Here is a 12,555-nt window from a genome sequence, read left to right on the forward strand (position 1 = left end):
TGATTTAAATAAAAAAGTTATATTAGAAAAGTTACCCTCACTTTCATCTAGATTATATTACACTAAAATTAGTGCAATTGAATCACGTGCCATTGTAAACTCGAAGTTTACCAGCCCAAATAAATTTATAATTTGGCATGACCGATTGGGTCATCTGGGAACAACCATGATGCAAAAAATTATTGAAAACTCCCATGGACATTTACTAAAGAACCAAAAGATTCTTAAATCTAGTGAATTTTGTTGTGCTGCATGTTCTCAAGGAAAGCTAATTTTAAGGTCATCACCAGTAAAGATTTGATTTGAATCCCTTGAGTTCCTATAAAGGATTCAATGTGATATATGTGGACCTATTCATCCACCATGTGGATCTTTTAAATATTTTATGGTCATAATAGACGCATCTTCGAGATGGTCACATGTGTGCTTATTGTCTTCTCGCAACCTGGCATTTGCGAGATTTTTTGCTCAAATTATTCGATTAAAAGCACAGTTTCCAAAAAATCTAATCAAAGCAATTTGTCTTGATAACGCTGGTGAATTTACTTCCCAAGCCTTTGATGCTTATTGTATGGCTAACAGAATAAGCGTTGAACATCTTGTACCTCATGTTTACTCACAAAATGGATTAGCAGAATCACTTATTAAACGCCTCCAATTAATTGCTAAACCCTTACTTATGAGAACATATCTCCCAACCTCGACTTGGGGGCATGCTATTTTACATGCCGCAGCACTTATTCATTTAAGATCAACAAGTTACCATCAGTTCTCTCCTATGCAATTAGCTTTTGGCCCGTAGCTAAATGTTTTTCATTTAAGAATATTCGGGTGTGCCATATTTGTTTCCATTGCACCACCTTCTTGCACCAAAATGGGACCCCAAAGAAAATTTAGAATATATGTTGGATATGATTCTCCGTCTATAGTGAGGTATCTTGAGATACAAACTGGAGATATATTTAAAGTCCGATTTGCGGATTGTCAATTTGATAAATCAAAATTTTCAACATTAGGGGGGAGAGAATAAGGTTCTTGAAAATGAACTTAATTGTAATGCATCATCCTTGATGCATTTAGATCCTCGATCAGGTCAATGTGAACTAGAAGTTTAAAAGATTATACATTTGCAAAGAATAACAAATCAGTTTATCCACATACCATAAACTACATATGCACCTAATGGATATTGTAACAGCCTATTTATACGGATCATTAGATCATGATATCTATATGAAAGTCCCTGAAGGACTAAAGACATCTAAATCATCCAATGAATATTCACAGGGGTTATACTTAGTCAAATTGCAAAGATCTTTATATGGTCTAAAGCAATCTGGGTGAATGTAGTATAATTGTCTTCATGAGTATCTAGCCAAAAACCGAATTCAAGAATGATGATATCTATCCATGTATTTTTATAAAAAAAAATTGCAACTGGATTTATTATAATTGCCGTGTATGTTGATGAATTAAATATCATTGGAACCCCTGAAGAGGTTCCAACAATTATAAAAGCTCTAAAAAAAGAGTTTGATATGAAAGATCTTGAAAAGACTAAATTTCGTCTTGGCCTGCAGATCGAACGTACAAAAAATGAGATCTTTATCCATCAAACAACATACACAGAAAAGATCTTGAAAAGATTTTATATGGATAAGTCACATCCGTTAAGTACCCCAATGATCATAAGGTCTTTGGATGTGGAAAAGGATTAATTTCGTCCTAAGGAAGAAATGAAGATATCCTTGATCTTGAAGTACCATATCTTAGTGACATTGGAGCACTAATGTATTTTGCTAATAATACACGACCAGATATATCATTTGCTGCGAACTTATTAGCAAGGTATAGTTCCTCTCCAATCAGAAGACATTGGAATGGAATCAAACAAATCTTTCGATATCTTCATGGAACAGTTGATATGAGATTGTTTTATTCATATGGATCTAAGTCACAACTAGTTAGCTATGCAGATGCAGGATACTTGTCTGATCCACACAAAAGAATATCTCAAACAGGATACTTGTTCATATATGATGGTACTGCTATATCATGGAGGTCCACGAAACAGACGATAGCAGCAACCTCCTCTAATCATGCTGAAATACTAGCGATACATGAAGCAAGTCGCGAGTGTTTTTGGCTCAAGAGTTTAATTCAATATATTCTGTCATCATGTGAATTAATTGATCATAAAATAGCTCCAACTGTCCTGTTTGAAGATAATACAGCATGCATTGCTCAATTTAAGCGTGGATACATCAAAGATGATAGAATAAAGCATATTTCTCCCAAATTCTTCTTCACTCATGGCTTTCAAAATCAAAGAACAATTGATGTCCAACAGATCCGCTCAAATGATAATCAGACAGATTTATTTACAAAGTCACTTCCAAAATTCTCCTTTGAGAAATTGGTACATCAGATTAGGATGCACCGATTTCGAGATATTAAATGATGTCGACAAGAGGGGGAGACTTTATTCTTTTTTCCTTGGTCAGGTTTTTTTTCATTGGGTTTTTCTTGACAATATTTTTAATGAGGCAGTCCCTATCACAAAGGATATTGTACTCTTTTTCTTTTATTAAAATTTTTTCCCATTGAGTTTTTCTTTAATAAAAGTTTTAACGAGGCATATTCTTAAATGAACATTCAAGAGGGAGTGTTGTGATAACTATGATTGATGTCCATTTAATATGGACAGTTCATAGTTTTTCAATGTTGAAGACTCATGTTGCCAAAGGAGAATGAAATTAATGATAGTTGAAAGAGAAGACGATTTGTGTGTATAAATAGAAGAAGCATCAACCTGAAATAAACACAGCAATATGAATACAAAATATTTCTCCGTTTCTTTTTCTCTTCTTACTTATGCTGTAATATATAATATTAGGGTAAAGTACTAAATTGGTCCCTTATGTTTAGGCGTAATTCTGTTTTAGTCCTTAGGGTTTAAAGTGTTCTATTTGAATCCAAAAAAGTTTTATTTAGCATTAATTTAGTCCCACAGTAAAGTTTAAGTTAAATAATTAACGAAATATCCTACATAACAACAGTGCAAGAACAAAATCGATAATCTGGAGAACAAGTACAAGCTCCAGAGGCATAAAATCAATCGTGCATGCATCAATACATTTATTTATTATTTTTCTTATAATATAAATAAAATATTTTCTATAGAACTAAAGAGAATGATAAATAAATGTATTGATGCATCAATTGTTGATTTTGTGCCTCTAGAGCTTGTACTTATTCTCTAGATTATCGATTTTGTTCTTGTATTGTTGTTATGTAGGACATTCCGTTAATTATTTAACTTTGACCTCACTGTGGGACTAAATTGATGCTAAATGAAACTTTTTTGGATTCAAATATGACACTTTAAACCATAAGGACCAAAACAGAATTACGCCCAAACATAGGGGACCAAGTTAGTACTTTACCTTATAATATTAATATATGAACTATCTCTATTACATTAAGATAATAATATTAGTAAAAATTAATGGGAGAATATTCTATTTATATTTATTTTCTCTTCTTCATAGTTTTAAAAACCGAACCGGATTAATCAATTCAACCGAATTACCAGAGAACCAATCACTTAGTAAATTTGGTTGACTTTATAAATCGTTAAGTAAAAAATCGGTTAAAGAATCGGCCGAAACCGACGGTTAATCGATAAACCGTTGGAAACCGGCCAATTTATTGAAAGATTTTCGGTTCGGTATATCTTTTTAAAAAACGGCGTTGTTTCACCCTTAAAAAAAACCTAATCTAATCCCCAATGCAGCCCCGGTGATCCAACCCTCCTCCTCTCTTTTTCTCTGAAAATTGGACATTGAAAGAATAAGAACTCTAGCCCCGCAGCCAGGGACGGACTTAGAGGGGGGCGAGTAGTAGCCTTGCCCCTCCCCCCTTCCTCCTTCCCAAATTTTAAGAAACTATACTTATATATGAGATATGTGTTTAAATAATATAAAAATATATTATGTAATTTAATAATTTTATATGTATTATTTTTTATTATGTGATGGATTTATGTCTTAATTGTTTAATTTACTAATATTTTTTACTTAACTAATTTAATATCATACTCTCAAGTCTTTGTACCTTTAAATTAGTTTTTATATAATAATCTCTATATTTATTTAAAAAAATTATTTATTTTTTTATATTAATATATTTAATATTTATATTATTATATTAATAATGACTTACATAGTTATATTTTAGTAATCACATTATGTACTTTAAATATTATTTTCTTGTAAAAAATACTTATTTTTTTTAAATTTACGTTATTAAAAGAAAATTTTTTATAAAGATATCTTATATCTTGTATTTTATAAGAATCCTGTGTCTTTCAAATAATTTATAATTTATAATTTATTTTCAATTTTTTAAAATTTTTGAAAGAATTAATTTTAATTAATAAGATATGTGATAATTTTTAACTAAACACGCTATAAATTATTAGTATTTTATAATTTTATAATGTATTATTAATATTGTTATATTTCTTTTATGTAATTATCATATTAAAAATAAATTATAAAAAAATTATAATTATATATATATATTGATAATTTTTTTAAAAACCTAACTCTAATAACTATATGTTAATTATCTTTATAAAAAAAAGAGTAATATCCCAAATAGGTCCCCAAGAAATTTACTATCGGACAATTTTGTCCCCCACAAAATTTAACTAAGATTTCGACCTTGAGGTTCTCAGATATCCACTAGATACGTGCCCAAAACCGTTTGATCCGGTTAAAGTGATGACGTGTCAGGTTAACTGCGACATGTCACCTCCAGGACATTTTGGTCCCCATCCACGCTAGGCAAAACGACGTTGTATTGGAACCAGGGGGCAAAACGACGTCGTTTTGAGGAGGACAAATTCGTCCCCGCTTAGACAGATAAGCAAACGATGCCGTTTTCATGTGGGGGATCTATTTGTCTTATAATAGTATTTTAGGGGACCTATTTGACCTATAATTCGTGATGTTAAAAGAAACTATATTTACTTCGACGTATACCTTAAAAACATAGTAACATTGGTCTGTTCATTTATCAAAATGGTAACATAAACCTGAGAATCCAAACATGTTAACCACACAAATATTTGGCTTCAATAGCAATACAAACCAAATCAAGTCAAAAGAAGGTTTATTTTCTTTAACATAAACTAAACGAAACAATTATAAACAACATAAAGTCTTCTTCTTCCAACATAACAAAAGGTTGTAACATAACTAAGACAAAAATTTTCACACTAATTCTTAGAAGCATCATTTCTTGAAAGACTGGTTCAACCCTGTGTTGGAATGAATTTGAACAACTTAGATACTGTGCCACTGGTTGCAACTGATATTGTCTCAGCACTAACACTCCCCGGATTCTTGGCCCTAATTACTGTCTCCTTTGGACGTCTCAGCAGTATTGTTATCACCATGTTTCAAACAGAGTTCAACTGCTTACATTAAGCCACTTACAAGGGGCATATCTTTGGATTGCTTGAGACATTTCTTGTCGCATCTGAGGGAGAATTGTCAACTTGAGTATATTGAGAGGGAGGATCAGGCTCTTGCATGCTACCAGGTCTAAAAACATCAGCCCGTGTTTCCAATATTAACAAACATGGGCAATGAAAGTACTTGAGTGTAACATTACGAATTATAGGTCAAATAGGTCCCCTAAAATACTATTATAAGGCAAATAGGTGCCCCACATGAAAACGGCGCCGTTTGCATTCTCTGTCCAAGTGGGGACGAATTTGTCCTCCCCAAAACGATGTCATTTTACCCCTAGTTTCAATACGATGTTGTTTTGCCCCTTGTAAGTGGCTTAATGTAAGCAGTTGAACTCTGTGTGGAACATGGTGATAACAATACTGTTTATTCCAAACTCAGCTTTCTTTTAGACGTACAAGAAGACAGTAATTAGGGCCAAGAATTCGGGGAGTGTTAGTGCTGAGACAATATCAGCTGCAACCAGTGGCACAGTATCTAAGTTGTTCAAATTCATTCCAACACCAAGGTTGAACCAGTCTTTTAAGAAATGATGCTTCTAAGAATTAGTGTGAAAGTTTTTGTCTTAGTTATGTTACAACCTTTTGTTATGTTTAAGGAAGAAGACTTTATGTTGTTTAGAATGGTTTCGTTTAGTTTATGTTAAAGAAAATAAACCTTCTTTTGACTTGATTTGATTTGTGTTTTTATTGAAGCCAAATATTTGTGTGGCTAACATGTTTGGATTCTCACGTTTATGTTACCATTTTGATAAATAAACAGACCAATGTCAATGTGTTTTTAAGGTTTGCGCGTTGAAGTAAATATAGTTTCTTTTAACATCACGAATTATAGGTCAAATAGGTCCCCTAAGATACTATTATAAGACAAATAGGTCCCCCCACATGAAAACGGCACCGTTTACATTCTTTGTCTAAGTGGGGACAAATTTGTCCTCCCCAAAACGACGTCGTTTTGCCCCTGATTCCAATACGACGTCGTTTTGTTCAGTGTGGATGGGGAACAAAATATCCTGAAGGTGACATGTCGCAATTAACCTGACACGTCATCACTTTAATCTGATCAAACGGTTTTAGGACGTATTTGGTGGATATCTGAGAACCTCAAGGTCGAAATCTTAGTTAAATTTTGTAGAAAAACACTGTCCGATGGTAAATTTCTTGGACCTATTTGAGATATTACTCAAAAAAAATTATCCAAAATTCGAATCCTCCCCGTTAAAATTTTTTGATCCGTACCTACTCTCAGCCGCCCCCTGCCCGCAGCCACCGTCCTCTTTCATTGTCATCGCCGAACTTTTCTCCGCTGGGACAGGCGCCGCGTGTGGAAGCTCTGTCGCCAACATAGGAAGCTGTGTCGCGTGTGGAAGCTCCGTCGTCGTCCTTGGAAGCCACCTCGCCGTCGTAGGAAGGTCTGTCGCCCGTCGTCTCCCCTGTTCGAGCTTTCTCTCTGATTAATTGATTAGAATTCCAAAAGAAAATATGATTTAATTTATTAAAAATAAAACAGATAAGCACATACAAATATTTACCCCCTCTGTTATTTTATTGTGAATGGGGTTTGTTAGTAAGATTGCTCGGGTTCTGCCCTTTGCGACTCTGATTTGTGGAGATCAATGATTTTTTCCTGGTATTTTTTTTCTCTTAAAATGTTGTTTTATCTTCTAATCTTTTATGAATTTTAGGCAGAATGCAAGAGTGCAGCATAAGATACTTAGTGGGAGAAGCAAGGTTCGAAATCTTACAAGATTTATCCAAGGTACCTAGAATCTCTAGAGCTTGTAAACTCTTGTTTGATGTGAATGAATGATTAAATTACGATAGTTTGTAATTTAGTTAGGTTGTTCTGTATAAAACATTGGAAGCTAAGATGAAGAGTCTTCCTTATTTATTTATTTTACAACAATTTACTCATTTATTTACACAAGAACGCTATCAACACTCCCACCACCTAATTCCCTCCGGCCTCCGCCCTTCTCCGACGCCGCCACCACCACTACCGGCGGATAATCGAGCTCCTTCTTTAATGGCATGGAACTGGAACGTTGATGCCTCAGCTCACTTCCCTCTTCTTTCATCTTCATCTTAGCTTCCAATGTTTGTCTCCTCCTTGTTTCGTTTAGCTTTTTAATTTATCCGCTAAAAAAAATTACAAATTTCTTGTTCATTTTCAATGCAGGGAAAGCAACAAAATTTATGTGATTATTAATTAACAACAATTAGCACTATTAAGTAGGATTCAGTATTCAGTGATGGAAGTGGATTCTAGAAGTATGAGGAGGTTTGGGAATCAAAGGCACACACGAACCAACACTCTTCTTCCCCTTCATGCAGCTTCTCATCATAATGTTCCCAACAATACCATTTCCTGTTGGTAAATCTTCTTTCTATATTTCCATCTATGTGGATTGCATTTTCTGTATTCAGAAGGAAAAAGAGTACTTTTAGATGGAAAAAAAATAGTTTTTTTTTTAAATGTAAAAATTGGGCAAAACCAGACAGTTTATGATGTGTTCAAAATAGCTTATGATCAAAGGCATTTGGGTTGTTTATTTGTACTCAATCAAAAGTTTCTTGTGGCATTTTTTGAAGGAAAAAAAATAATTGTGTGTATTTATTCGGTAGAATTAATGTAATAAAGAGATACCTGTATCTGTATTAGGATTTAGGGTTTTAGGATCTAGAGTAGTCTAATACAAAGGTGTGTATTTGGATTACTTTATTTTTGCTGAAATAACTTCCATCAAAAGTTTCTTGTCCTTTTTTTATGGAAAAAAATTGTGATCCCCACGCCATTTCTGTCCTCTCTCTTTGAATTAATGTAATCCAGAGTTGCTTTATATGAATGCAGGTATTGTGACTACAAAATCTCTACATTTAACAAACCGCTGTTCCATTTTGGTCGCAGATATGCTAGGTGGTCCCTTATACAACCCCTTTTGTTTTTTAATTTTGATTACTTCATGTTTCTGATTACTTGAATGGCTTTGTTATCTTACAGGTTTTTAAAAGTGTGGTTTTCAGTTGGGGTTGGATTTGCACTTTCTGCTTTGCTTGGGGTTACTTTGGTACACACCCTTACTAAGAAATCTCGTGTTTCTGAATGGTTTTTTCATATGTAGATAGAATATGCTGCTGCGCCGCTTTTGATTAAGTTGTATATATGAAATACTTGCACAGATTCTTCTCTGGAATTAGCTAAAGCATTTCATCTTTCTGGCGGTGGCAACAAGCTTGGAAACCTTAGAAATGCTTTGCTCTTTGGGCTTCCCTCCTTGGTTTGCAACTACATTTTTTCTTCTCTCTAAGTTTGAATGAAGTTTTATTTTTATACTTTTTAAGAAAGGATAGCAAATACAAAGAAGATATTTCAACAGCAAAATATCAAAACAATGTGAATGTAAATAATCATTCTTTGTGATCCTCTTATTAACTTACTGCAATCTATACAGCCGTCTGGTTCCAGCTTATCACTTGCAGATGCTGGGTATATATGTATTTCTACCATCATATCTGTCGTTGTTCATGAATTTGGTCATGCTGTTGCAGCCACTAGGTCAGTTGTTTTGCTTACTACCCTTCTAATTGAAGTTTCAAGCTACAACATTTCGTGAGTGACATCACTATCTAGTTAGATAAACCTTTTGGACTACACAGGTCAATTTTTGGAAAGAAAATATGTAAATTGACATCACTGTGTCTACTTTGTCATTCTAATTGTTATATTTAATTACTTTATTATAAAGCTGTGAATTTTTTTATTCTTTTTTTTGGTGTTTTGGGGGATAAAAGACAAATTTCATTAAGATGAGGAGACGGAATACAATAGTAAAGATAGAGGATAAGTATTCCTCTATAAAGAAAAACAAACAAAAGATTTATCCATAAATCATAGCTTTTCAATATTTCAATATGTCTAAGAGGGAAAGTCCTCTATGCATATCATGAGCTGTGAAATTTAAGTAGCTTACATAATTTGGAGAGAAGTTAGGGGGTTAGAAGAATAGAATTTGCTCAGAAATCTCCCGCAGTTGTTTAAGAATATTTCAAAATTTTGATCTACTCCAATTTTCATGACAATACCACAACTACCAAATGACACATCACGTTATGCCAGTTGCTTTGGAGGAACACATAATAATTTTGTTATCCTACTTGCTAGAAAGGAAGGTTTATTATGCAAGTAGTGATCACATAATAAGTTTGTTATACCCCTTATTTAACCGCCCTGTAGTATTTCAGCATCAGTGGTTATGGTAATATCTTTAGTTCCTTTGAAGGCTGTTAACAGAATCTAAAAGCAATGCAACGAAATGTTAATGGTGATTCTATCAACCAAAAAAAGCTACCAATGATGAGATGATTTATGTAGTCAAATTTGTTATTCTTTTATTTAGTTTATGTGCCTGCAGATACCTAAAATCCCAAAACTTAGTTTGTTTTGAAGGCTGTTAAAAAGGATTTAAAAAGCACTGAAAAGAAATGTTACCAATGATGAGATGATTTGTGTAGTTAAATTTGTTATTCTTTTTTTTCATTCATGAGCTTGTAGATACCTAGAATCCCAAAATTTAGTTTTGCTTGAAATGGCAAATAGTTGGATTCTTATGCTACACCTTTTTGAAGGAAAGCAGTGAGGGGATACAAATAGAGTATGTCGCTATCTTCATTGCAGTTCTATTTCCTGGTGCTCTAGTTGCCTTCAATGATGAATTGCTGCAAAATGTACCACATTGGACTTCCCTCAGTGTCTATTCTGCTGGAATTTGGCATAATGCAGTTGTAAGTTGAATTTGAGATAGGATCAATTCGACTCATTTTTAATATTCTATCTTTTTCATATTTTATTTTATTTTTTTTCCTTAAAGGCTTCAACCTTTCTCTTCTAGTGTTGTGCAGCTTGCGGATTGACATTATTCCTGTTGCCCATGTTCTTGTTTCCCTTATACAGTAGCGGCCATAGTCCCATGGTACTTTTTCTAGATATTAATAACATAATACAGTCTTAGGTTTTCGCATGCACAGCTTACTTATTGCATTTTCAATGGCTATGCGCGGGCACAGGTTTTGGATGTACCGCCAACGTCACCTTTGTCTGGTTTTTTGGCTCCTGGTGATGTTATTGTGTCAGTGGATAATGTACCAATTAGAAATGCACAAGAGTGGTTGGAAGTTAATACTTTAACATATAATATCAAGCTTCATAATGTAAATATTTCCGGGCACACCGGAGACGCGGGGGTTATCAATAGAATGAAGGGTTACTGTGTCTCTAGTTTTATGATGGAAGAAGGCAAGATTACAGGATTGCCAGAAAATCAATATGCTTGTCCCAGTGAACTTACAGCATTTGTAAAAGTTTTGTGCTCCAATAATGTTACTTTGAATGATGATAAGAGAAAAATTGACCCTTCAAATAGACGATCGACTATATACTGCTTAAATGCTAAAGATGTTGTCAGACTTGATAAATGTGGTGATGACGGGAGCCTAGCTACAACAAACGGAAGTTGTACATGCACTCGGGTACTAAAATCTCTGAATGTTTCTAAGCTTTCAAATTTTTGTCCACTCTGTTGATCACATGGCAACAAGATATGATAAGATAAAGATACTATAGCTGCTGAATGTTCTCTTTCTTGTTTACAGGATGAGTTTTGTTTAGCACCGGTTCAGGAGCCTGGCACAGTATGGGTTGAGATCACATATTCAAGTACTTCTCCGGAATGTTCATTACATGAAAGAAAGAGATTACCAGCTTCTGAAACTTCTGGCCTTAAGGAAACTAATTGTGGTGGGACTTTTATTTTTGTTGGTGATGCCATTTCAATGGCTCATTCAATTCAGCTAACGTCATATCAGCCTCGCTGGGGACTAAAACTTGCCGCTTATTTTCCAAATTTATTGGAAAATATTTTGGTATGGACATTTCATGTCTCTCTGGCTCTGGTTTTTCTCAATACTTTGCCGGTAAGTAATGAAAACAGCTTCTTGCATATGATAGGCATTCTCTTATATCAAGCATCACTTCTGCATTTGCGTATTTAAGCGGAAAATGGTCTTACCTAAATATATCCATCATTTGTGGGTTAAAGATGATTCATATGTTAAGTTGGTGCTGAATTAAGAAATGGTAGAAAGAAAAATCACCACAATAATGCTAAGAAAACGTTAACTAAAGGCTTTTGTCACAATATCTGTGGGTTATTGTGTTCCATGTCCTACAAGTGAGCCCTGACTAGAGACAGTGGTTTTGGTTTCTTTATGCTACAAACTATCTTTGTTGTCAAATAAACAAAGATGGGAAGAAATGTGGAATCGAATGTGCACAAAAATCTTTTGTATTCCTTCTCATAGCAGTATGCTGTTTGCTTTAATTTCCTCTAATATGATGATACTTTCAGGTGTATTTTCTCGACGGTGAATCCATTTTAGATGCAACTCTCGCCTACTTTACTTCATTAAGCGCAAGAAAGCGGAAGACGGTTCTTAGACTATGCCTTATCAGTGGGTTTCTTACTTCTGTTATAGCCTTTTTCCAAGAACTCCTTTAGTTGCTTTCTGAGATCATTTTTTTTGCCTTATGAAGTGTGATTCTGTGAACATTCCGGTTCCTTGGTGAACATCTGAATGTTCAAAATTTTGATTTCTAAACCTGAGAGTGAACTTCCATGAACATGCACATGCACATGCACACAAATAATCTTTCGAAATCAAGTCTCGTTTATTGGAATGTGTAACACCCTACTATACAGAGTCTTATGCTTAAGTCATAATTCAGAGATGGCAAGGTATTACGACTTCTAAAATAAAAAAACTGTTAGTACGTATAGTAGTATGAATGATTGATTATAACTAGGAGCCTTTGTAGAAAAAGGGGTAAACAAAAACCAATCGCAACTCAAAGCGCAACACTCCGATCGATAACGTAACGAACAAGATAACCAACGCGTGATTATATATATACAAAGGAGTGTCAAAAACTGGAATATCAAGACTCAAGATCCGGCTGCGAA

The 12,555-nt window shown here is 34.1% G+C and overlaps 1 pseudogene; it reads left to right on the top strand.

The window, feature by feature from the left end:
• Positions 1 to 6,808: 6,808 nt before the first annotated feature.
• Positions 6,809 to 12,272, top strand: LOC112796225 (membrane-bound transcription factor site-2 protease homolog; annotated as a pseudogene).
• The last annotated feature ends 283 nt before the right edge of the window (positions 12,273 to 12,555 follow it).

Source organism: Arachis hypogaea, chromosome 1 (genome assembly GCF_003086295.3).
Source record: "Arachis hypogaea cultivar Tifrunner chromosome 1, arahy.Tifrunner.gnm2.J5K5, whole genome shotgun sequence".
Classification (NCBI taxonomy): domain Eukaryota; kingdom Viridiplantae; phylum Streptophyta; class Magnoliopsida; order Fabales; family Fabaceae; genus Arachis; species Arachis hypogaea.